This window comes from Mustela nivalis, assembly GCF_964662115.1.
Source record: "Mustela nivalis genome assembly, chromosome: 7".
In the NCBI taxonomy this organism is placed as follows: domain Eukaryota; kingdom Metazoa; phylum Chordata; class Mammalia; order Carnivora; family Mustelidae; genus Mustela; species Mustela nivalis.
This window is the reverse complement of record NC_139026.1, coordinates 85,343,955-85,369,119: the sequence shown is the minus strand read 5'-3', so window position 1 is coordinate 85,369,119 and position 25,165 is coordinate 85,343,955. Positions and strand designations below refer to the sequence as shown.

The 25,165-nt window shown below is 40.0% G+C and overlaps 1 long non-coding RNA gene across 1 annotated transcript in view; it reads left to right on the top strand.

Moving 5' to 3' along the window:
- The first annotated feature begins 3,790 nt into the window (after positions 1–3,790).
- The window catches only part of LOC309870500, a 29,857-nt gene continuing 8,482 nt past the window's right edge, over positions 3,791–25,165 (top strand). Inside the window, exons 1-3 of the long non-coding RNA XR_014314632.1 lie at positions 3,791–4,726; positions 16,000–16,095; positions 17,255–17,313. This is a non-coding gene — a long non-coding RNA (uncharacterized lncRNA). The remainder of the gene's footprint in view (positions 4,727–15,999; positions 16,096–17,254; positions 17,314–25,165) is intronic.

Genomic DNA, 25,165 nt, shown 5'->3' with positions numbered 1-25,165 from the left:
TACAAAGTAAGCAATGGGTATTAGTTTCACGGGCAGATTAACGAGTACATGAATCAATGGTGGAATGAAATTCATACTGTCCATGGATTCAGCTACTACCCACATGCTGATGACTCCAAAATCTACACTTCCTGCCCCTCCCTCTTGAAAGCCAGATCCACTTACCCTAACTTCCTGTGAGACATATGTGTTGTCACGATCTAGAGGCACTCACATTTACTTGCCCCAAACGGAACTCATCACCCCCAGTAACCTAAACTTGCTATTCCTCTTGTGTTCCCTTCTTTTGTGAATGACTCCACCATCTGCCCCTTTGCCCAAGCCAGAAACCTGAGAATCGTGTTCTATTTGTTCCTCTCCCTTATCCTCCACATTCAGTCTCTAAATCCTATTGATTCTACCCCCTTTGGCTTGATCCTTGTCCTGTACATCCCCACTGACACCATCTCCTTCACTTGTTTATCGCTTCTGACTACTTGACTTCCCATAAAGCTTGTCTCCCACCAATTCATGCTTTACTGTGCCACCAGGGAAATCTTTCTATAGTGTGCTGTAGTCATGCTTACCAGTCTCCAGTGGCTACTCTTTGCTGAAAGTTAACAGCCAAGCTTCTAGGTATGACATGCAAAACCACTTAAATTAACTCCCCAGCTAAATTCTAGAATAGGTCTCCTGCTGGCTCTCCTCTTATCTCTGTTTTTGCTCCACCACCACCATTCACAGTAGCACAATGATGAGCAAGGAATATTTTCATTACATATCTCTGGGTCACATTCTCAGAAAAAGTATGTTTTTCTTGGTTATGCAGGACCTTCATGTTTCTGGATAAAGGGGAGAGTCCTTTAAGACAATGTCTCTTATAATGATGACACTCTTAAGAGAGTCTTAAGACCTTTCCAAAAGTTTGCCTCTCTGTGGAAGGCATAGAGCTATGCCTTCTGAAGGAGCCTGTTCCCAAGTGTGAAAGGAAGATCTGTTATGTTTTCAACTTCATCATTTCCAGGGAAGAGGTAAGCCTTTAATTTGTACTCAGAAGGTGATCCTGACACCAAGAACTTCCCCATGTCACTGACCTGACTTCACGATGCTGGAATTGTTTCCATAAAGGAACTTCATAGCTATCTCTGCATTGGTTTACACAGCTTTCAAGGAGAATAGGGAATCTAGTTACTCTTTATAAACCTAAATGGAATAACCAGTGCCCATAAGTAGAAGCTATAGTCATGCCTACTCATCCTTGGGTTTAATAAAAGGGATACATTCTTGGAAATTCAAGCTATCTAACAAATGAATCAGCTGTCTGGCAAGATAATGACTTCCCCATCAGTGAGGATATTCAAAGAGAGACTAGATATCTACACCATAGTTATTAGATGTTTCAAAGGAATCATATATCTGAACAGGTGTTGAATAAAATGAGCACAGATGTCCCTTCCTTACACTGATATTCTTATTTGTCTCTGAGTCAAAGGATAATTACACAACCCTCCATTTTACTTTGGTTGTATAGACTTAGACTTTGGTTAACAGATGGGAAAACAGATTCTGAAACTAAAAGCCCAGGGATTATTGTGCCTATTTTTATCAGGTGGTTTTGTATAATCCTGAGATTAAAAAAAAAAAAAAAAACACTCTGAAGAAAGTTGTTTGTAGAATAAATTTCATCACAGTGAGTATTGTCACAGTAAGATATTTCCATAGCAAGTATATTGTCACACAGCAAATTATGAGGCACGGTGATGAGCACTTTTCAATGTATTAAATAATTTGGACCTTTTTTTTCAAATTTATTTATTGGAGTTTGACAAGAACACTTTTTTCCCCTTACATTCTATTGGTTTGATTCTGTAAAATGAGCAGCTGATTGTATCTAGACTTTTGGAGCTACAGATTTCAAAGTAAAGATCATAGAGCAGGTTTAAATTCGTTTAAAGATTCAAGCTCTGAAAAATTATATATAGTATTAGTCAGGATCCATTTGGGAAAAGAGAACCCATTTACGTATTTCTAGCAGAGGGAACTTAATACAAAAATTTATTAAGAGGATGGTGGAAAGCCTGGAGTAGCAAGAGAAAAATAATCAGGTTACAGAAAGAACAACCACAGGAAACCAGTGCCTCCCTCAACCATTCCTGCGTGTCAAGAATGGACACTCCAGAACAGGCCTCATGGGGGCTACCAGGCCAAACCCCCCAACATCCTCCACCCCCGGTGCTAGCCCAGTTGCATTAGAGGCTGCCCTATTCCTGCTGCTGCCCCCACCCCAACTGATAGCCAAGATGGGAAGAGAGTCACTTCTCCCCACTTCTTAGGTTCCAGGGTTCCTCAGAGCCTGCATCCGATGGGAAGCCGGGGAACAAGCACCTGGGAAAGCACAGCTGGCAAGATTGCAGCCCCTAACCCACGAAACAGCGTACAGAAGAGTAAATGAGCTAAGACCATACAAGCAAAGGACTCCAAAGCCTAGAGACTGGTAATATTGCCCTTCTTTTCAAAGAGGGGATTAAAGTGATTTCTGCAAAGAGTAAACCAATTAGAATGACACCAACTTCTAGCAAGATTCTAGAATAGGAGACGAAAGGATTGTTTCTGTGTCTTTACATAGGGAGAGGAGAGTCAGAAGAAGCCAACTGAGTTATTGTTACTCCTGAGTTATTGTGTTCACTACCTCTGGAAACCAGATAATAGAAGGGCCAAATGTTAGCAACCCAGAAGATAGGAAATATGAGGAGTCTCGGGGTATAAGTGTCTAAGAAACTTGTCCCAAATCAGGAACCATTTTAGATTAGCATATAGTCACCTGTTCCATTGAAGAGTGCGCATGTGTGATACTTCATGAACAGAGATGAGTTTTTAGATCTGGAAAGACTGCAGAGATCTGCTTTATCATTGTAAGGTGGCTGGGAGTCAGACCGTGAATGCCTTGTCTGAAGTCACACAGCTGAAGATGGGAGCAGAAATGCAATTCAGGTCTCTCTGTTTGTTCTCAGTGCTTTACTGTGCATGACTCCCCACAAAGGATTGAGTATGATGTGGCTGCACTTCTCACAGTTCTGGAGCCTGGGAGTCTGAGATCAGGGTGCCAGTGTGGTCGTGTTTGGGTTAGGACCCTCTTCTGGGTTGCTGACATCTTGTGTCCTCACATGGTGGCAGGGGCTATAGAACTCTATGGGGTCCATTTCATAGCAACATAAAATTCCATTCTCATGGGTTCCGCCTCATGACCTGAGCACCTCCTGAAAGGCTCCACCTCCCATACCCATCACATAAGGCCTTAGAATGTCAGCATATGAATTTGGGGGGATGCAAACATTCAGACACACAAGCGTAGGATCCACTTAAGTATCATTCACTAAATTCCCCCTTGTAGACATGCCATGTGCCTGGGTCTGACTGTGTTTTATATGCATTCTTGAAAATCCCTACCATTCTTTAAAATACTGTATATGTGTGATGTAGGGATGACTTCTGCTTTAAGGGCAAGAAACAGGTTCACAGGGTTGTCATGTGCTCGTAGGAGGAGGAAAGTATGACAGGTGAATGAATCTCTCTGACCCCAAAGGGCATGCTCTTCCCACTCTGATATATACTACTTGTTTACTCAACACTTATCCAACAAATACATGTTAACTCTTTTTTTTCTAGAAAAATCAGAAATCGTACCTCAAGTATAGTACTTGAGCAACCTATTAAAGAAATAAGAAATCCATTTATAAACACAGGCCAATGCCATGTTCTAATAAAATAAAATAGGCTTCTAGACGCTTAAAGTGAGCTACTACTTCTGAAATATTCATGTGGCTCCCAGAGAGAGGTTATTTAGCCATTGATAAGATTCTGGGACTTCATTAACCTTAATAAAATTAGGTCTGATTCTTTAAATTAAGCAAGAATAATGCAACACCGAGGACAACTTCTGGCTTGGAGTAGAATATTGCCTATGGCTGGGGTTCTATCACTAATGACACGAAGTATTTGGAAGGGCTCGTGAACATTTGCAGTCTGCAGTTACTGGGAAACCAACAGTAAGGCTAATATATTGTTACTATACTAGGGAACTACTTTATCGAAGACAAATGATCTCTTTGGACAGAGAGTTTAAGAAAGGAGATTCCATTTTTTTTACTGCTACCTTTATTCCCAAAGGACCCTGACTAACCCCGGCAGAGGTGGGCTATTTCGGTGGAGGACCAGAGAGCCAACAGGTTAGGCTTTACATGGTCTCTCACAGCTGTTCAGTGCAACATTGTAGCAGGAAAGCTCCTTAGACAATAGGGAAAAGAATGAGTGTGTCTGTATTCCAGTAAAACTTTATTTACAAAATGGGAGGCTAGGGAGAGGACTAGAGTTTGCTCGTTCCTGGGCTACAGTGTTAGAGGGCACCGGGTAATAAAGGTTGCTTCTGCTTCTACTTACATGCCCAAGAGACTATCAAATCAAAGAAGCCTAGGGACACTTACTAATTTTTTAATCTAACTGTAAATATTGGGATACTCAAAGCCAACACAAAATATGACTTTTCTCTAATGTGAATGTTGTCGTACTTATTTTAAAGGGTTTGGTTGGAATCTTGGGTGTTAATTTATCTGTTGTACTTCTTAGTGGCTCTGCATAAACACAGAAAAGAATTTAGATGCACGTCATGGAAAGAGGCCAGGATGAGCTTCCAAGCGTTCAGAATCTTACAACTGATGGTGGTGCTAGATCGGTATTTGATGGAGAGATGGTGAGTATCTTTCCAACTTATTTATTCTGCCAACTCTGAAACTCTAGAACCATGCAGATTAGTAGCAGCTAATTTCACCTGAACACGCTATTAGAATTTTCTATGACCAAAGGATATGCCAAATCTCCTGAAGTACTAATAAAGATTAAACATTTTTTCATGATGATTCTTGGTTTTGTATATGTGTTTAACCACTGGAGGGACGTATCATCTTTTAGACTGCCGATAATAACATATTCAATAAGGTTTAGTGACTATAATAACTTAATTCTATTATAGCTCTTTTCTCTAGAGATTTTTTTCAGGGTTATGTTTCTTATAAAAAATGACACTAATTTTATATGTTTTTCTGATGGAGAACCACTATGATAATGTGAAAAATTCATTATATCCTTGGAGTCTTGGTTATCAATCTCATTATGATGTCATAGCAGGTTAGATGTTGGAGCTCAACTGTAGGTCAAGTCCAAGTAATTTTCTACTTGAATTCAGTAATAAGAGTAGTACAGTGGGAAATGGTACTACGGTCAGTAAACATGGCCTGAACTGTGACCTGGAGAAGATACCATGCTAAGCATCACACGTATCTTATCTCACTTAATCCCCAAAATAGCCTAATGATGGAAGTGTAGTTTTACAAATGAGAAAACTGATGTCAGAGAGGTTATATAGTTAACCCAAAGTTAAAGGACTGAAATCCAGGTCAGTCTGATAGCAAAGTTACTGCTTTTAAGTACTAGGCCAGGGATTCTGAAAGTGTGGTCCTTGGACCAGCAACATGAGCATCACCTGGGAACATGTCAGAAGTGCGATTCTCAATGCACCCTCTCCCTGCTGAATCAAAGACTCAGAAATGGGATCCAGTAATCTGTGTTTTTAACAAGTCTTCTCCTGGAGATCCCAATGTCCACTGACATTCAAAAACCTCTGTACTATGCTAGATTGCATTTAAAACAAGTACAGAACATTGAATAAGTATTGGTTGCTCAGTTAATTAAATGCCCTAGGTACCCTAGGACTTCATGGTGCTCCCAGGAAGCATTAGGTTATAATAGTTTATTTTTATTACATTACACTCATTTCTGTATATTGTAAGGTTAGATTATGAGACACTGTGCCTAAACAGGCAACAGAGTTAGAAACTCTGTTTTCCAAGTGGGAAAAGCCCCAGAATAGTCTGTTTAGAATGGCAAACAGAGGCAAATAGGAATAAATGCTACTCACTGGCCAGCCAAGGCCTGAGAAATGTTAAGCCAAAAACAAATTCTATACTTGGTATTTATCAAAATACCCCTTGCTTTTATGATTTCAGGGTAGCCAGAAATTCACCTACTTGATAACATTCCTTTGAGCCAAACTCAGAAGTCATACTGGTGGTGATGGTCGAAGCAGTGAATGTGACGGTGACAGAGAGTGATTAGTGGCCAAAGAGATTGGGTGACTTTTTAAATCACAAAATAACGGACCTTATTAGTGATATTTGTAATGGGATATTTTAATGGATACCATCAGTGCTACAATTGAATGGGATATTTTTAGCAATATTTTTATGAATTTATAGACTCACAAGGGGTAAAACATCTCTCCCTCTCAAGCTTTGCAAAACCCTGCACATGTATGTGGCTCAAAATGCCAAGTGGAATGGGAAGTTGCCACGCAGGGAAGAAAGAAAATCTCACTCCTCTTTAATACTTACTAGGGGCTTTTTTTTTTTTTTTTTTTAAGTTGTCCTGAAAAGGCCACTGTTCCCCACCTGGTAGCCCAGCACATGGGCCATGTCCCTACTGACACAGGCCGGGCTGGTGTTGGGAGGATCGGGGGCACACAAAAGTTTGGCTGCATTGAGAACCTTAGCACAGGGAATGTAGGTGGCTGCCCGGGGCCCTCCTCAGGAGCACAGTGCTCTCCTCGAGACTGCTTAAATCCCCTGGGGGTGCTGGCAGTGGTACCTGGCTGAGATAGTCGCAAATCTGGCTGGATCCCTGTGAGACTTGGTCTCATAGAAACCACAGAGACTTGGTCCCTATTTCCTTTCCTTAGGTTACTCTTTGACACATGACCCTGCACAAGGGGTCACTGCTTGCCTAAGTTGCTCCAGGACTCATGTTCAGGGGATCACAGTCTCTGCCTGTGACCTGGCCTACTTCCAGGACAGCTCGGTTGTGAGCTGATCCTTCCCACCAGCCAGCACAGTGGGCTTTCGTGAGACTGAACCTCTCTAAAGCTCCAGTTTGAAGGGACTCATTCATGGATATAGGAGATATTTAGGACTCTAGAATACCAAGACAGAACTCCACTTAGCTTTGGGTTTGAGTTCATGTAGTAGATTTGCTTTTGTCTGTTCCTATTCTGACTGTGGCTTCCTCTGCTCCACAACATCCCAGGGCAGTGGGAAGTCTGTTGGCATCCTTCACCCTATATACACTCCACTGCTGTAACACAGGGTTTACTTCACTCACTTCTCCCTGAGTTCCTTGCCCACTAACTCAAGCTGTCCTCAGAGGTGGCCAAGCCTATTTCCTCCAAAGGCTTTCCAGATCATGGCTTGAGAATTGAGAAGGCTGATGGGCCCTTCTGACCAGTGTCCTGCTTTGTCTCCAGTGGATATGGTGGCATCATGTTCTCTGGGAGTGAGGGACAAACATTTCTTAACAGAATGTGACAGTTTTACTCATTCAGCCTGCAGGCCCCTTGTCTATCCTCCTGGCTGGTGGGGATGTGTGAAAGTCAAGGGTGATATCAATAGGGACAGAGACCATTTTCTAAGAATGTGGGGATTTCAGGCTAGACTTCAAGAGAAGACAGGGTTAGTTGGAAGATAGGTTGTTCTGTCTTTATTCTATTTAAATTCCAAATTGTGAGTTTTATATGACCCCAAAGTGATAATAGTGGCCACATTTTTGGGCATTCCCTACATGAGACCTGTATTTGTGGTCATCATCAAGAAAATGCAAGAATGAATTATGGGAGAATTATTGGAAACCAGTACACACAGACCACACAATGCATAATTCACTGCCTTGCATAAGTGATATAATAGGTATTAAATAAATGCAAAGATGATATCTGTATGGTTTCAATATTGATGAGTTCTCTGTAAGTAATTGCTCTCCTTTTTGGGTGTGGAAAATAAAAAATTATCCAGGAGAAGAATATTCGACAGTAAAGACCATGAGTGATAATTCCTAGACTTTCGCAGAAAAAGATGGTCCCTGGACATTGGCCATGACTGAACAATACAAACTAAAGTATTTCTTCCACTCCTTCCTATTACCTTGAATCTGTATTGTTAAATCCCTACACTTTCCAGGGGTCCACACATTTTATTTAAAAAAGTATTTAATCAAAGTCTTTAGTTAGATAAGGCCTTGCAAAAAATTTTCCCAGGGATGTCATATACCACACCTATAGGCTGCTCTGCTTGGCTGTGACCTTTTCTTTCAGAGTTAACAAGTGTTAATTGACTCACCACACAGTACCAAGTTCTACGTCAAATGCTGTGAGTCCACACCTCATCAAAACCTAGATGATGCAAGCACTGCCCTCAAGAGCCATGATCTTGCTGGTTGCATGACTTAGACATATGAAACTTATCAGGGGAAATAGAAGACCAGACATTAGATGGTGCTTACTGCATCTCGAAACATGGCAGCAATGGAAATGCTCAGTTTAGGTAGGGGTGAACTCAGGGTGGGCTGGTGTCTCCAGGAAGACTGGTGGCACTGAATGGAGGCCCCGAGGCAGATGCTGGGCTTGGAAAGGCTCAGAAGGATATATACAGCAGGCCAGGCAGGGGCAGCAGCAAGAACCCCTTGAGGAGGGAGCCCACTCCAGGAGTCCAAGGACATTCTGAACTGAAGAAAGCATCGCCTCTGCTTTCCTGGAACTACACTGGCCCTGAAGAGTGTTTGGCTGACCTGGAGTGGGAGTGGTGAGCTATTAGGGAAACCCTGTGAACAGGAGATGTCCACAGGACTCTTTCCAGGCTGTAAGGCTCTCATTAGAAATCATCTGGGTGGTTTCTTCAACACCAGTTTCTTGGCATAGACCTAACCTGCCTGTCCCTCTTTCTACCTTATTCCTCCCACTGCCCTGCCAGCCCAGGTGTAATTTCTGTGCTGGTCTGGCTGCCATGTTCTCTATGCATGAATACTGGCTTTCACCTTGCACTCCTAACCAGGCCTCATGTGGTGCTTATGTGACATCATGAGCTCCAGACTTGACGTCAGAAGACCTGTGGCTAAGGTTCTCTCTGCCACTTACTGGCTCTGGGACCTTGGGCAGGTTACCACATGCCTCAGAACTCCTGTGCCTTTGTACATGGACACAATCATGCTCTACTCCTTACTTTATAGGGTGTTTTGAGGAGAAAATGAAGTTCTTTAGCTTAAGGAATAATTTCTAATACTTAAATAGAGCTTACTTTGATCAGGCAAACTTCTAAGTGCTTTAGATATGTTAAGCATTTTATTTTATTTTAAAAGATTTATTTATTTATTTTAGAGACAGAGAGCGCACTAGCAGAGACGGGGCAGAGGCAGAGGGAGAGGGAGAATCTCTAGCAGACTCCTTCCTGAGCACAGAGCCCTGGTCTGGCCTTAATCCCCAGTCCCTGAGATCAGGACCTTAGCCAAAGTCGGAGGCTTAACTGACTGAGCCACCGAGGCACCCCATATTAAGCGTTTTAATTCTGACAATAATGTTGCAAGGAAGAAACTATTATAAGTACCATTTACATTGGGAAACATAGGCACAGAGAAATTAAGTAATTTCCCAAAGATTACCACACTTATTAAATGTAAGAGCTGGGATTTAAACCCTGGGTTACCTGGTTCCAAAATCTATTCCCTTAACAACCACATTATACTGTTTATCTAATAACAACATGAGGTACCACTTAGCATGGTAAGGCTTACCATGTGTCTGATACTGGACCAAAGGCCCAATTAACTCATTTAATCCTCACAATAGCACTTGGAGGTGCTATTATCAACTGTAGTAAAATGATTTGTAAGAAACCTCTACATACAGGAAGGGAGAATAGATGGGCCTCTTCTTATTCCTCCCACTAAGTCCAACTGAAACCCTGTCCAGTATAAAACAGTGTAGAACAAACACTGGGAAACTCTGAGAAGTGGAGAGAAGCTAGACCATCTAGAGACCCGGAAATCTGAGGAACAATATGGTGTGAGTTCCCTGGGCTTTGTGTTTTGCCTCATCTATCCAAGACCTGGGGCTGAAAAAGTTGGAAACCTGAAAAGGCCAATGAGTATAACCCCAAAAAGTCACAAGGGAAGCCTGCTCTTCTGAGCCAAAGGAGCAGCCTAGCAAGACAGAAACGTTTTAGACAACGACTGCTCTACTTCAGCCAGACGCCTCAGAGAAATCTGAGCCCGCTGTTACCCATCCTAGTAAGGCTGAGTGGGGAGCCTGGACTTCTCCCCTTGTGAAGTTGGAACAAGGAGCACAAACTCTCTGCCAAGACTTTCATCCCCCAGGGGTAATGAGCATCCCTCCATGTAGCAGTATCAATTGCGATCAGCTGGGGACCTTGGACTTCCATCTCGGTCTGGCAGTGCTGAGGTGCCCCTCCCCAATCCCCACTGGGATGGTGTCAGAGGAGGCCTAATGCAGAATCAGGACTCTCACCACTGCACAGCGGTAGTGAGGGTCCCCAACATTCCCACCATGATGTCAATGGAGACCATGTGAGGAGCAGGGATGAGGCACCCCTATGCTGCCCCGCTGGGGAGGTATCCGTGGAGGCCTAGTAGGGAGCCAAACCCCACCCTTACCCAGCTGTGAGGAGAGAGCCCCCAGCTGGGCATCAACAAAGGCCTAGTGGAAAACCTGAACTTCTACCCTCAGTGGGAGGTAATGAGGTTCTCCCCTCTTCTTCCCCTGCCCAAGTAGTGTCAGAGGAAGCCAGATATGATGAAGGTTTAAATAAGATCTGGAGTCTCAGAACATGTAATTCTCCAAATGTCCAAGAAAAAGAAATTTCTCATTATACCAAAGGCAAGGAAGAGCTCAGACTAAACGAAAAAAGACAAGCAATAGATACCAACACCAAGATGATAGAGATGTTAGGATTATCTGACAAAAATTTTAAAGCAGTTATCATAATATCATAAAAATGCTTCTAAGTCTTATTTCACTTAGCATAATGCCCTCTGGGGAGGCCTTTCTTGGAAAGGAAAGGGAAAAGAAGAAAATTAGGTCCCCATGTGCTCATTTTTTCCTTAGTTTTCCCTCTAATATCTTGAAGAAATGTACGTACTCCCAACAGTTTCCTGAAATACGACGTTCAAATGATTCCCTGAATGTAACCATCAGGATTTCTTTAAATCCATTAACTAATCTCTTAGCAATTTGGAATGTATGTTACAGAGGAGTGCCTCTGTAGATATTTCCGTGTTTCTCATGTACTTGCTTTTTCTCCCCACCAACAGCTCATTTTACACAATTTCCCTTCTTTATTTCCTCAAATTCCTTTTTTCAATTTTTTAAGCCAAAGGTAGAATTTAACTATGTGTTACCTCTGAGATTTCCAGTCATGGCCTCATGCCGTCCATCCCTTATTTTTTGTCTGTTACCTCTGCTCACCTAGATGAATTAGTAAGAACTCTTGCATTTTTTAAGGATCTTGGTGATCACTAACAGTCTTTTGCTTTCCTTCCTGGTTTTGTATCTGTTCTCCACATCTTTCTCAAACTGGAATCTTGCTTTGTCTTTCTTTTCTTCTTTATTTCCATCATGGGATTTTGCTGGTAACCTCTTCCTATCACCCCACTGGAAGCTTATTATTTTTATTTCTTGACCTTGAGAATAAAAAAAAAAAAGAGAAATATGTTTCAACACCACAATATGCTTTTTTCTTTTCTAAATCACCTTAAAACTAATGTTTCACATCAAGTGCCTTATAGAACAGAAATCTCAAAATCAATTTAAATTTTTTTCTTTACTGAAATGAAGGATGTCAGAATGATTGTATAGAACCTTCTTTCCTATTCTCAAGTACGTAAGAGAAGCTCCTTCTGAACAGGAACAGAATTCAGACATAGTTGGGGTTAACATGAGGTCTCTGTGGCATCATATATCATGGAGGTCTCCTGTGTCCCAAGACTCTTGTAATGGATGATTTCAATTCCCCAACCAGTACCCAACATCAGCACTGAAGTGTATTGGGGCAGTGCTGATTGAAATTTAAGTGTTCCCGTCCTTCATTTTTCTGATGAGGCACACTCACCCAGAAAGTAGTTTTGAGTAACCCTCATGTCTGAGACTGTGAGACTCTGAGGTATTTATTCATGAGATCTGAATTTATTCTCCCAGAGCTGGCCACTGATTCAGAGATCAAATTCTACTCAACTCATCCTAAGTGTAAAGAACTTATTTTAAGCTCCAGACAGCTTCTGGAATCTTGGGGAAGTGGGAGCTAGAAAAGTTGAATCCAAGGGGCTCTCTTTCAGATCTTTCTCTCTCCTTCCTTCTCTCTAGGTAGCCGTGTGACCCCTCGTGTACACATCTGCCCTCGTTCTCTCTCCCAATCTCTCTCCCTCTCTTACTCTTTCACTATGGACTTGTGGCTGAAAATGGCCACCAGGCCCAACATTTCATCATTGTCTTCCTGCCCAGCAGCCTCCTCCAGCTGACTCTGTATCTCAGAGTTCTAATTCCAAATCTCTGAGGAAGAAATTGGACCCCAACCTGCTCTTTTAGAGCCATGCCCTAAGCTTCTGGAAAGCCTATGGATGGGATTAAATCAGTGACTCTCTCGGATCCAGGGCTTCTCTTTCACCCATGGCAGGAGCAGTGCACAAGATTAGATTATCTGAATAAAGATGGGGCAATTGTTTTAAAATACTTAAATAGTGCATTCTGTAAGGATTTATTTATTATATTATTTGTTATATTTTGGCAATACTTTTCAATAAAGGTTCATATTTGCTGTGGAGGGAGAAGTTGTTTTCTTACAATTCAGCCTGAGCCAGATGGGGACCTTCTCTTCTCTCTTACAGTAGAGTCTGTGGGGACTGCTATGCAATTGAGAGGCTTACAGTATTTGGGGGATTGGACTACTGGAAAGAACAATGAATTGATGATTGGGAATCCAAAAATTATGACAAGGTCCCAGTATAATCCTAATTTACTCTGTGATCTTGGCCAAATCAAATCACTTTCTGGGCATTTTTTTTTTTTTTTTGTACAATGAGGGGGCTGGTGTTAATCAGTGGTTTTCATATTTTTTAGAGTATGAAAACTTTTCTTAATTAAAAAAAGTTATGGTTACTGCATGATAATGGTGTCAATTTTGTTGCCCAGGGAAAGAAAAAAAAAAAAAAAGCCCTATAAGTATATATTTGTTCCAAGACTTTTAATAACTCCAGAGTCTCTGGAAGTCCAAATGCCAAAGGCTGGAACCACGAATTTAGCTGACTCTGAGGTCCCTTCTGACTCTGATATTCTGGGATTTAAATCAGGAGAATATGGACTCCTTAGAAAACATTCATTTATTCAAGAGGAAAGTTGACATTCAATATTACCAGATCTGAGAAGTTTTTGAGGGAGATGAATTAAGGCAGACTTCAGGGTCTAAGAATCTTAGCAGAGAGAGAAGATGGGAGAAAGAATCAATATGAATAACTGTGCGAGACTATGGGGTGACATGACGATGAACAGGGTTACATAATGTAGCTCATGCCAGGGAGAGGATCTGATGCCACAATCACTAACAGAAGGAAGCAGAGGAGAAGGCAATCTCGAGCCCCAGGCAAAGCACACTGACTCTTCTGGCCTTAAGCGAATATATTGTTTGTTAACATAATAAATATAAAATAACACCATAATATAATAAGATTATATAATAAGAGGTATTACTATGTGTTATATTAATTAATATTCACGGTTAAAAGGACAAGGACAGTGCAAGTTATCTAAGGAGAGGTTCCCCCCTCCTCCTTAATCACAATCAGAGTTGAAGTGTTCCTTAAAGCCTTCTGGTTTGACTTCTGTAAGGATTAGTAACAGTTGAGTTGACATCAACAAGGTACTGGCAATGTCTTAGGGTGATTTCTACAATATATGTATAAGAGACATACTCTCAGAAAAATACATTCTTGTAGCTTGTCCCAGCCCTGTCATTTTTATATTTTCAATACTTTGTGTGCTTCATATCAAAAAAGAGATTGATTCTGAAAGACATCCTGCCTCACAGCACTCTTCCTGAACTTGGAAGGAGATCTGAACTTGACAGTATACATTTCCCAGAGTTACATACAGATTTGGGCATTAGGTTGAGGTTATAATGTCAAATTTCTACCCAAATCGTCTTCTAACTGCAAGGAGAAGCTTGGCAGGCAAATAGGGCAAATTCTTTAAAATTTTTTAAGGTTAATAATTCTCAGGACTTAAAAAAATCACTAATAGTTTAATTCCCATTTTCTAGCAAACATTCCCCTAGAAAAATAGGAACTTCCTCCACCCCCCCCCCAGGAAACCCCAAATGTAGGAACTCTAAGAAAAACAAAGTTTCTAAGAAAGTATTGGTTCAAGTACGAATCCAACTGAAGTGTGGTCTGTATTCTGAGCAGCTCACAGATTGTAAGAAAAGTAGACTCTTTGCTTTCTTCTTGAAGTTGTAGACATGTACTTACATAAGAATTCTATTTCCTCTTTTAAGATGATTTAAATCATATTACTTGATTATTCCGTGAATATAGTTCACATATTCATGTATTGTGAGTGTTGTGTTCTGTTTTCAGAGACAAGTCAACTTATAGACAAAGTGTGTTTAAAGAGCAGAATGTTTTTTTTTGTTTTTTTGTTTTTTACTGAATAATAATTTTTTTAATTTTTAATTTTTTATAATCATATAATATATTTTTATCCCCCGGGGTACAGGTCTGTGAATCGCCAGGTTTACACACTTTACAGCACTCACCAAAGCACATACCCTCCCCAATGTCCATAACCCCACCCTCCTTCTCCCAACCCCCCTCCCCACAGCAACCCTCAGTTTGTTTTGTGAGATTAATAGTCACTTATGGTTTGTCTCCCTCCCAATCCCATCTTGTTTCATTTATTCTTCTCCTACCCCCAAACCCCCCATCACCACTTCCTCATATCAGGGAGATCATATGATAGTTGTCTTTCTCCGATTGACTTATTTCGCTAAGCGTCATACGCTCTAGTTCCATCCACATCGTCGCAAATGGCAAGAGTTCATTTCTTTTGATGGCTGCATAGTATTCCATTGTGTATATATACCACATCTTCTTGATCCATTCATCTGTTGATGGACATCTAGGTTCTTTCTATAGTTTGGCTATTGTGGACATTGCTGCTATAAACATTCGGGTGCACGTGCCCCTTTGGATCACTACGTTTGTATCTTTAGGGTAAATACCCAGTAGTGCAATTGCTGGGTCATAGGGCAGTTCTATTTTCAACATTTTGAGGAACCTCCATGCTGTTTTCCAGAGTGGTTGCACCAGCTTGCATTCCCACCAACAGTGTAGGAGGGTTCCCCTTTCTCCGCATCCTCGCCAGCATCTGTCATTTCCTGACTTGTTAATTTTAGCCATTCTGACTGGTGTGAGGTGATATCTCATTGTGGTTTTGATTTGTATTTCCCTGATGCTGAGTGATATGGAGCACTTTTTCATGTTTCTGTTGGCCATCTGGATGTTAAGGAACAGAATGGTTTTTAATCTAAACATTGACAATTGTTAAGTTGATGACATAGCTGATAGAAATTGAATGTGGAGACTGGAAGAAGAAGAAAAGACAGTTCTAGAGGGACAGACAGAGAGAGAGAGAAAACAGAGAAAATAATGGGGAAAACTCATCAAAGAAACAGAAGGAAATTTCCCCAAATAAAGGACATGTCTCCAGATTGAAAAGTTGGACTGATTGTTCAGCTCAATTAATAAAAAATATGTCCACCATAAAGCTACAATACTATGAAATTTCAAAAGCCCAGGAATGGAAAGATCTCTAAAACTTTCAGACAGAGAAAGAGAAAATCAATGTACATACACAGTGCTGCTTACAAGAGTGGTATTTTTTGTAGCCTTATAAATCTCATTGCTCACAGAGAGTTTTTCTTCCACTTGAGCTAATATTGTGGTCCTAAAGGCCCATCTTTTGAGTTTAACCTCTGATCACTTCCCTCACTATCTTTTTCCCCACCTGATGCCCCCATTGAAAATATTGCTATAGGTTTCTATCAAATACTCAACACAGCTTATTCTCCCCTTGCCCATTTCCAGATCTGATGCTGTGACAGACCAAGTGTGGACTAGCCTGGATCTGCATCTTCTTGCTGGGAGAGCCATCTCTGTAGTCATTCTCTCTACTGGGAAATGGTGAGTGTGGATTTTCTTGGCTGAGGCAGCTGACCTCAGTCACCAGGGTACCTGTGGAGACTGGCCCCAGGCTTCTCTTACCACCCCCAAGATGTTGACAACACCTTTTTTTTTTTAATGCTGGGAGCAAAGTCAATCTACAAACACCATCATGCCTTCATGAGACTTCTCTCTGTCTATTCCCAAGCCATAGACCTGTCCACAGAGCATCACCATCAGGCAGGGAAGGTGGAACAGCAAGCATCTGCTTACACTGATAGCCAACACATGGGTGGGTAGTCACTGTGCCCTAGAAGTAAGTACTTAAGGACACAGGCTTGAATTTATATATTTGTACAAGATTAAAGCCCCTTCCTTCCTTTGTTCTGACTCTGCTCTCCCTAATTTCCCTCATATCTCCTTCACGATGGTAGTACAATACTACCTACCCTACAGTCACAGTCCTTTTTAGGCAACCACTTCTACTTCTTCCCATTAGCATTTCACTGTTCCATGGGATTTTACATATTCCTGTGCCCTTCCATCCTGCAGACACCAGAAACTGTTCAAATGGTCACGTCTACCATTTCATGTTTGCTACTTAACAAATTACCACTTAGTGGCTTAAAATAGTAACCAATTTTTAGCTCACAACTCTGCCATTTGGCAATTTGGACTGGGTTCATCTAGGTAGTTCAGGTCAGTTTGCCTGGAGATTGGCTGGTTGGGGCTCCTTATTTGAAATGTCTCATCTCCACTTTACATGACTTCTCCTCTCCCAGCAGGCAATCCTCCCCTTCACCCCCACCACCTGGTAACTGCATTGTTCCAAAGACAAAATATAGAAAGTTGCAAAGGTTGTTTTTCCTCCCCAGTTTTATTGAGAAATATTTGAGAAATTTTTGAGAAATAATTGGCATACACTACTGTATAAGTTAAAGGTCTATAGCATACACTACTGTATAAGTTAAAGGTCTATAGCGTAATGGTTTAATTTATATATATTGTGAAATGATGAACACAATAGGTTTAGTTAACATCCATCTTCTCTTATAGACACAATAAAAAATAAAAACAAATTCCTATGATGAGAGTTCTTAGAATCTACTCTTTTAACAATCTTCCTATATATCATATAACAGTAGAGCTATAGCTCTCATATTGTACATTCTATCCCTAGGACTTATTTATCTACTTACTGGAAGTTTGAACCAATTCCACATGCCCTCTCCACCTCAGGTAAGCACAGTCTTTTTCCAGATTTCTTTTCCTATGACTTTGGTTTAAAAAATTTTTTTATTAGAGTCTTCATGTAAATGAGATCATAGAGTATTTGCCTTTGTCTGTCTGACTTATTCCACTTAGCATAATCTCTTCAAGGTCCATCAGATGATAAGGTTTCCTTGTTTTTTTTAGGGCTGAATAATATTCCACTGTGTATACGCACACATTCACGCACATACTCACACCCACACTGCGTCGTCTTTTTTTAAAAAAATATTTTATTTATTTATTTGACAGAGATCACAAGTAGGCAGAGAGGCATTAGCATTTCACTGTTCCATGGGATTTTACATGAGAGAGGAGGAAACAGGCTTCCCATGGAGCAGAGAGCCCGATGCGGGGCTCGATCCGAGGATCCTGGGATCTTGACCTGAGTTGAAGGCAGAGGCTTTAACCCACTGAGCCACCCAGGCACCCCAGTGTCTTCTTTATCCATTCAAGCAACATGGGCGCTTAGGTAATTTCCATGTCCTGGTTATGCTCCTGGTTATGCTAAAGAATGCTGCTATGAACATGTGGATGCAGATATCTTTTCAAGTTAATGTTTTCCATTTTCTTTGGATATATTCCCAGAAGCGGAATTGCTGGATCATACAATAGTTCTATTTTTAATTTTTTGAGGAACTTTCATACTGTTTTTCATAGTTGCACCAATTTCTAATTCCACCAACAGTACCCAAGTTTTCCCTTTTCTCCACATCCATACCAGCATTTGTTATCTCCTGTCTTTTTGATGTGGCCATTCTATCAGGCATGAGGTAATATCTCCCTGTGACATTAATTGGCATTCCTTAATGACTAGTGATATTGAGTATCTTTTCAGGTACCTGTTGGCCTTTTGTACTTTTTCTTTGGAAAAACATCTAGTCAGGTCTTTTGACCATTTTTTAGTTGGATTATTTGTATTTTTTTATATCAAGGTATAGGAGTTCTTTATGTGTTTTGGTATCATCCCCTTATCAGATAGGTGGTTTATAAATATTTTTCCCATTAGGTAGGTTATTTTTCACTTTGTTGATAGTTTCTTCTGCTCTGCAGAAGTATTTAGAAGATTTTAGTTTGATGCAGTCTCAATTGTTCATTTTTTATTTTGTTGCTTTGCTTTAGGTGTGACTTCCAAAAAATCACTACCAAGACCCATGTCAAGGAGCTCCCCTCCTGTTTTCTTCTAGGAGTTTCAAGGTCTTTAATTGATGTTTGTGAGCAGTGTAAATAGGGGTCTGGTTTCATTCTGTTACATATGAATCTCTAGTTTCTCCTGTACCATTTACTTTATTTATTTATTTTTTAAAAGATTTTATTTATTTATTTGATAGACAGAGATCACAAGTAGGCAGAGAGGCAGGCAGAGAGAGAGAGGGAGAAGCGGGCTTACTGCTGAGCTGAGAGCCCGATGCGGGGTTCGATCCCAGGACCCTGAGATCATGACCTGAGCTGAAGGCAGAGGCTTTAACCCACTGAGCCACCCAGGCACCCCCTCCTGCATCATTTATTAAGAGACGCTCTTTTCTTCATTTGGTATTTTTTGCTCTCTTGTCAAATATTAATTAGCTGTATATGCTGGGTTTATTTTTGAGCTCTCAGTTCTGTCCCATCAGTCTATTTGTCTGTTTTTATGCCAGTACCATACTATTTTAATTACTGCAGCTTTATATTATAGCTTGAAATCAAGAGGTGTAATGTCTTCTGCTTTGTTCTTCTTCATCAGGAATTCTTTAGCTATTTGAGGTCTTCTGTGATTCCATATAAATTTTAGGAGCATTTTTCCTATTTCTATAAAAAGAGTGCCATTGGAATCTTCATCAGGATCGCCTTGAATCTATAGACAGCTTTTGGTAGTGCCAACATTTTAACAATACTAATCTTCCAATCCATGATCATGGGATACCTTTTCATTTATTTGTGTTTTCTTACATTTCTTTCATCAGCTGAAAGAAATATTTAAGGGGACCTTATCTCCATATTTATCCATATATATGGATATGGATATCCATATCCATATTGAAGGGGACCTTATCTCTTGTTTGAAAGAACTATGCAGTATTATGGTTATTTTTTATAGTGTAACATAATGGAAAGTAGGGAAGGAGAGGGAGGGGCAAATTTTATTTCTCATTTTTACCATTCTGGTTTTTTAAAATTTTTAAAGTCCTGTATGTCTATACATTATTTTATAATAATAATGATAATAATAGTAAAACTGGATTATAGATATTTTATGTATTACTTAAATAACACACCAGGATAATAATCTTCTGATATTTTGAGGGATTCATGATTATGAGTCAAAACACCTAATTCAAGGTACATCTTCAGACCTCTTTTAACTATAAGGCCAAGTAATGGCAGATTTCATGAACTTTTCAACATGGAACTCAGTAGATAAATGCTTAACAAATGTTTGTTGAATCTGAATGAGAAGTTGGGAGCAAAAATAACATGTGAATTAGGGGAAAGTAGCCTTAAGATCTGTCCTATTAATTCAGTGTTTATAATCTACTTTTATCATGGAAACTTGGAATTTAATGAGCAAGAAAAGAGATTTGATTCAATTTCCATGCACTTGCAATGAGGGCTATTATTGGATGGAATAACAGCATGTCCATTGTTGTATGTAATAGTAGTTGGGAATTATAACCCAGGGCAGAATCAAGAAGGTCTTTAAACTTTAATTTTGTAAGGCACCAGTTTATTTAAGAAATCATGTATCTTTATAAATGCCAGCAATGTTCCTCAGCTATTTCAAGTGGGACCTTGGAGAAGCATTGAAACGAGCTATATCTTAACTTCCTTTCTTTAGCATCTGCAACACAAATTAGCAAGAAGCAGAAAGTGACCTCTTAATTTTGTTTTATAGACCCCATATTCAGTTTGGTCTGATGCTCTTACCAGTCCTTCTGTTTCTCCAAATTAAAAATTGATAAAGAGAAACAATAAGAATACATTAGAGAAATTCTTGCAGATTCTTAATCTAAATATATTTTCCTAAATCCCACTTGTAAGCAACTGTACAAGTAGGCTGGCTATTTACTTAATGACCGTTAGAAGCCATCCTGACCCTTCCCAGGAAGGTCAAAGAGCAGCCTGTTATTTGGATGCCTAATTTAATTGGACAAAGGAAATTGCTTTCATCATTTTTACTTTGCCCTTCCTAATTGGATTGAATGTCAACTTTCCACGCGATGTTCCCCAACATACAGTCATGCTCCTAATGCAACCAGATTAGATCAATCTGCATCTGTCTTCATTGTACCCTGGGACTGCATAAACTTTGGATACATATTTATTTTGTGGATTTCATTTCCATGTTAATTAGAATTCAGGTTCCTGGAATTTCCATTCTAAGTATGATAATCTTCTTATAGTCAGCATGATAGAAACAGCTGCATTTGTTTACTTTATAAAAGATGATGTTTCTTGCTCAGATGATCATCGGATATGTACTTTTTAGACCAAATATTGTGCCTCCATTCCTTCTTATAGATTTATCAGAATATATTAATTTATCGAGAACTTTCAAACTTAATTTTATTAGGTCACTATGTTTCTTGGAAGGCATAATGAACAACAAAATTATTGGGAAACCATACTTAATAATATATATCTCTTTTCTTTTTTTTCTACTATAATCTTTGCTCTCTCTCCAAGTAGGCTTTTTAAAAAACATTAACTCTTTTCCTAACTATAAAAGTTATGCAACTTGGGGTCCCTTGGTTAAGCATCCAACTCTTGGTTTCAGTTCAGATCTTGATCTCATTGGTTGTGATATTGAACCCAGAGTCCAGCTCTGCGTTCAGCAGGGAGTCTGCTTGAAGATTCTCTCCCTCTATCCCTCTCCCTACTCTGTCTCTAAAAATCAATCCATCAATCAATCTTTAAAATAAGATTTATACATGTCAAGTGCTGAAAACCTGGAAAACAGATAATTCTATTACTGTTAACATTTTGATGGCTTTCTTTTCATATACATGCAATAGATTTTTGTAAAATGTTATTACTCTAGGTAGATAGATAAATATGATCTCAGTCCCAAAATGGTTTTTTTTTTTTTTCAACAGCCATTCTTCTAACCTAATCAAGATTCATTAGACAATCAGGGTGTCTGGCTGGCTCAGTTGGTAGAGCATGTGACTCTTGATTTCAAGGTTGTGAGTTTAAGCTCCACATTCGACGTAGAGCTTCCATTTAAAAAAAAAAAAAAGAAAAAGAATTTATAGACAGTAAAATAAAGCAGATTATTTAATCCAACATTAAACACATACTAAAGATTTACTGAATTACTATATGTCACCTACTTTGATGGGTAAGATGGGCACAAAAATAAGTAAGACACATGCCTGCTTTGAAAAAGTTTGTAAACTACAGAAAAAACCCAGTCAAATAATTATAATATAAGGTACACTGTGATAACATTACTAACCATTTACTGGGTACTAAGTATATACCAGCTACCTTCTAGTCCTCATAACACTTCTGTCATGCGGGGACTGTTACTCTCCTCATTTTACAGATGAGGAAACAGATAGAGAGATGTTAGGTGTTGTGCCCCAAACCACACAGCTAGTCAGCGACAGAACTGGAATTCGAATCCAGCAACAGGGTTCAAGCCAGGTCCTCCATCACTCTTCGCCACCATAGGAGAGCGCTCCAATGGAACATATCTTTATAAAGGGATACATGAAACTCTTTCAGAGTCTTCTTGACATGAGATATAGATTCAAGTCCCCCACAGGGTCATGCTAGGGTAGCTCACTTTCATCTTCTTAAAAGAAGGGACGAGCAGTAGAACATTCATCATTGAGCCTGTAGATCTAAAAAAGAGGTCCTATTGTTGCAGTAATGGAAAGGACAAGAACATCAAATAGTCAGGTATTTTGCCACATGAAGGGTCTGGGTTCATTTTTGCTGAGATTATAGGTAGTGAGTGCAGGGCAGTTTTACTGTTGGTCTGTGCCCAGGGTACACTCTGCACCCCTCTCCCCTACATAGGGAGTCATGAGGACCGCTATTATACATACAGGCTTTCAGGGACGATGTCTCTGATGAGACATTTGAGCCAGAGACCTGAGGAAAGAGAGAGAATGAACCACGCCACTCTTTGGGGACTCCAACAAGCACAAAGACTCTGAGGACAGAATGCAGCTGGTATGTTCAAGGAATGGCAAGAAACCAGGTGGCCGAAGCAGAAGAAGGGAAGGGGATACAAGAGCTGATTAGGTGAGAGGAGCAGCAAGTCCCGAGGTGGGGGACAAACACGTGAACTTTGGAGGTGTGTAGTACCTGTTTCTGTCACGTTCCTCCACACTAGGTGAGCTGAGCTCTGTCCAGGTGATTCCAGAGCCTTTCCCACCATAGTCTCCTCTTCCGCAGAAGGACTTGGTGAGGCTATCAGATAAGCACTCCTGTCATCAGCATGACAGGAGGAAAATAACCACCCACGATGATAGCATTTAACCAAGCTAAACAGTATAAGATAACCTTCATTTCCAAAGCTGACAAGCAAAATTACGGGGATCAGCTGTAAGGGGGAGGGGGCAAAAAAGCTCGAGATCATTATTTCCACATCTAACATTAGCATCTGGAAAACACAGTATGTCTATAAAATGACAATGCCAAAGATAACCATCGTGTGTGTGTGTGTGTGTGTGTGTGTGTGTATGACACCAGCACCCACGCAAAACAGGAATCACTTCAGAGAGTAGAAAGGAAGACATTGTTCTCTGAACGGTTGTATCAGATGGACATATCGGAGTGTTAGCCACATAGCAGACCAGGCGACTGTGACGTCATTTGTTGAAATTACTGATAAAGGTCATTGGAAAATATCAGCTAACCTGAAGGAAAACATGAGTAGTCTTTCCATTCTTCTTCTCTTTCACAGAAGAAAACGTTCTTTGCCTGAAGAAATACTCCCTTATGTAAATCAAGCAGGAAGGGTGGAGATGGAAGGAGTAAATATAGGAGTCAGAATCTATCCCAGGAGATCTTGAAAGACATTCTATCTGTTTCTGCCTCCCAGTTGTTTACCAGCGTTCTAGGCTTCCATTAGACCTAGGTTGGAATCCTTGTGCTTCAGGGACTTGTGGGGCCCGAGGCAAGCTCCCGAACATTTCTAAATTTCTGTTTTCTCATTCGGTAAGCCCAGACAATGAGAGAGCGCAATCCGTAGGTCTGTGGTGAGGATTATACGAGAAAATATATGTCAGCTAGGGTGCAGTATTGGGCACGTGGCAGGTAGTCAATAAATGCTGGCTATTTGTATTATAACTGAGAGAAAATTACTGAGAAAGATTTATCAGAGGGAAAAAGCATTTTAAGAATAAGGGGAAATTGTCAACTTTAAGAATCATTGTTAGTTTCCTAGGGTTCATCTAACATACATGTATCTGTTTTAATGCTTAGTTTATGTGAACTTTTTAAAAAATGAGTTTATTCAATATAGAGCTTTTCAGAATACATTTGGTTTTCAATTTCATAATATGTTAAAATTAGGGAAAATGTGAATTATCATTTAAGAAAGGCACACATCATAAAATTTAAATGATAATAATATTTCAAAAGCAAACATTTCTTTTTATATTACCAATAGAAATACAGCAAAAAAGATTTTGCTGTATTATATGGAGCCATGAGTAAATGAAGAATACATACCATGTAAGTAAAATTCTCAAATTACTTAAACCAAACCCCTAAAATAAAAACTTGAAAAATACTTTTATGTTATTGTATCTATTATTTATGATGACACAGGCATAGGCCTACATATAATATTTTATGTAGTGGGCCATTTGGACAATATTCTTTTTTCTTCGTATTTTCTCATTGACTTTGGTTCATTAACCTGGACTTGAATTATTGCACAATACAGAAACGGGAATTGCCCTCAGGAGCTAATAAAGAGCTTGTAAGATAGAAACTCACCAATCCAAATGGCCTGGCACCAAAGAATTTTTCAAAAACTACAATTGAAATTCCTTTTAAGTACTTTCAGGAAGGAAAACTTTTCCTTGACCCTCTTAGGGTCCCTGGCTATGCCTGAAGATTAAACTGGCTGAGACAGATAAATGGGAGAAAATTATACAAATGTGTTTAATGTACATTTTCCGTGACACAAGAGGTTTCATAAGGAAATGAAGACCTGAAGAAAAGGTTAAGCCTGGACATTTTTTAATACTAGGTTTAGTGAAGAGGAGAAAGTAATGAAAAAAAGTAATAGGATAAAGGAGCATGAGGTAAGGCCAGTAAACTGGGAGAAAATAGCAAAGTCTGTTCATTTGGATTCCTGCCATCTTTGGAGAGGAGGGTGGTCCTTTCCTCCAAGTATAGGGAGCGGACGTCTTACAAGTGTTTCTGCTTATTGCTATAACCTGCTTCAGGTGAAAAGGGGGGAGTGCGTCAGAGAGCCCTTCCTGTACCTGTTTTTTCTCAAATTCTTCAGCTTAAAATATTCAATATTTTGGAGTATGTTCTGAACCCTGCCAACATCCTTTTTCTCTGGCCAAAAAGAGGAGAAAAATAAACTTTTTTGAAAAACAAATGGGAAAGGGGAGCTGCTCAGAGACCCCGCTCTGTGTTCCTCAGGGCCGTCACACTTTCAGCTTCTCTGATCCAGAATTCAAGGATGATGATGTGGCTTCCAGAACATTCCCAGTTCTCATTTCCAAGCTTCCTCCAACCCAACTTTTAGAAAGGCCTTTTCCTGTAGTAAGACTCACTAACATGGAATGTAGCTGGCTGAGGGAGGATTCTGACTTTCTTCCCAAGTCTTAGAATCCTGTCAACATGAAAATGTGAACTGATAATCATA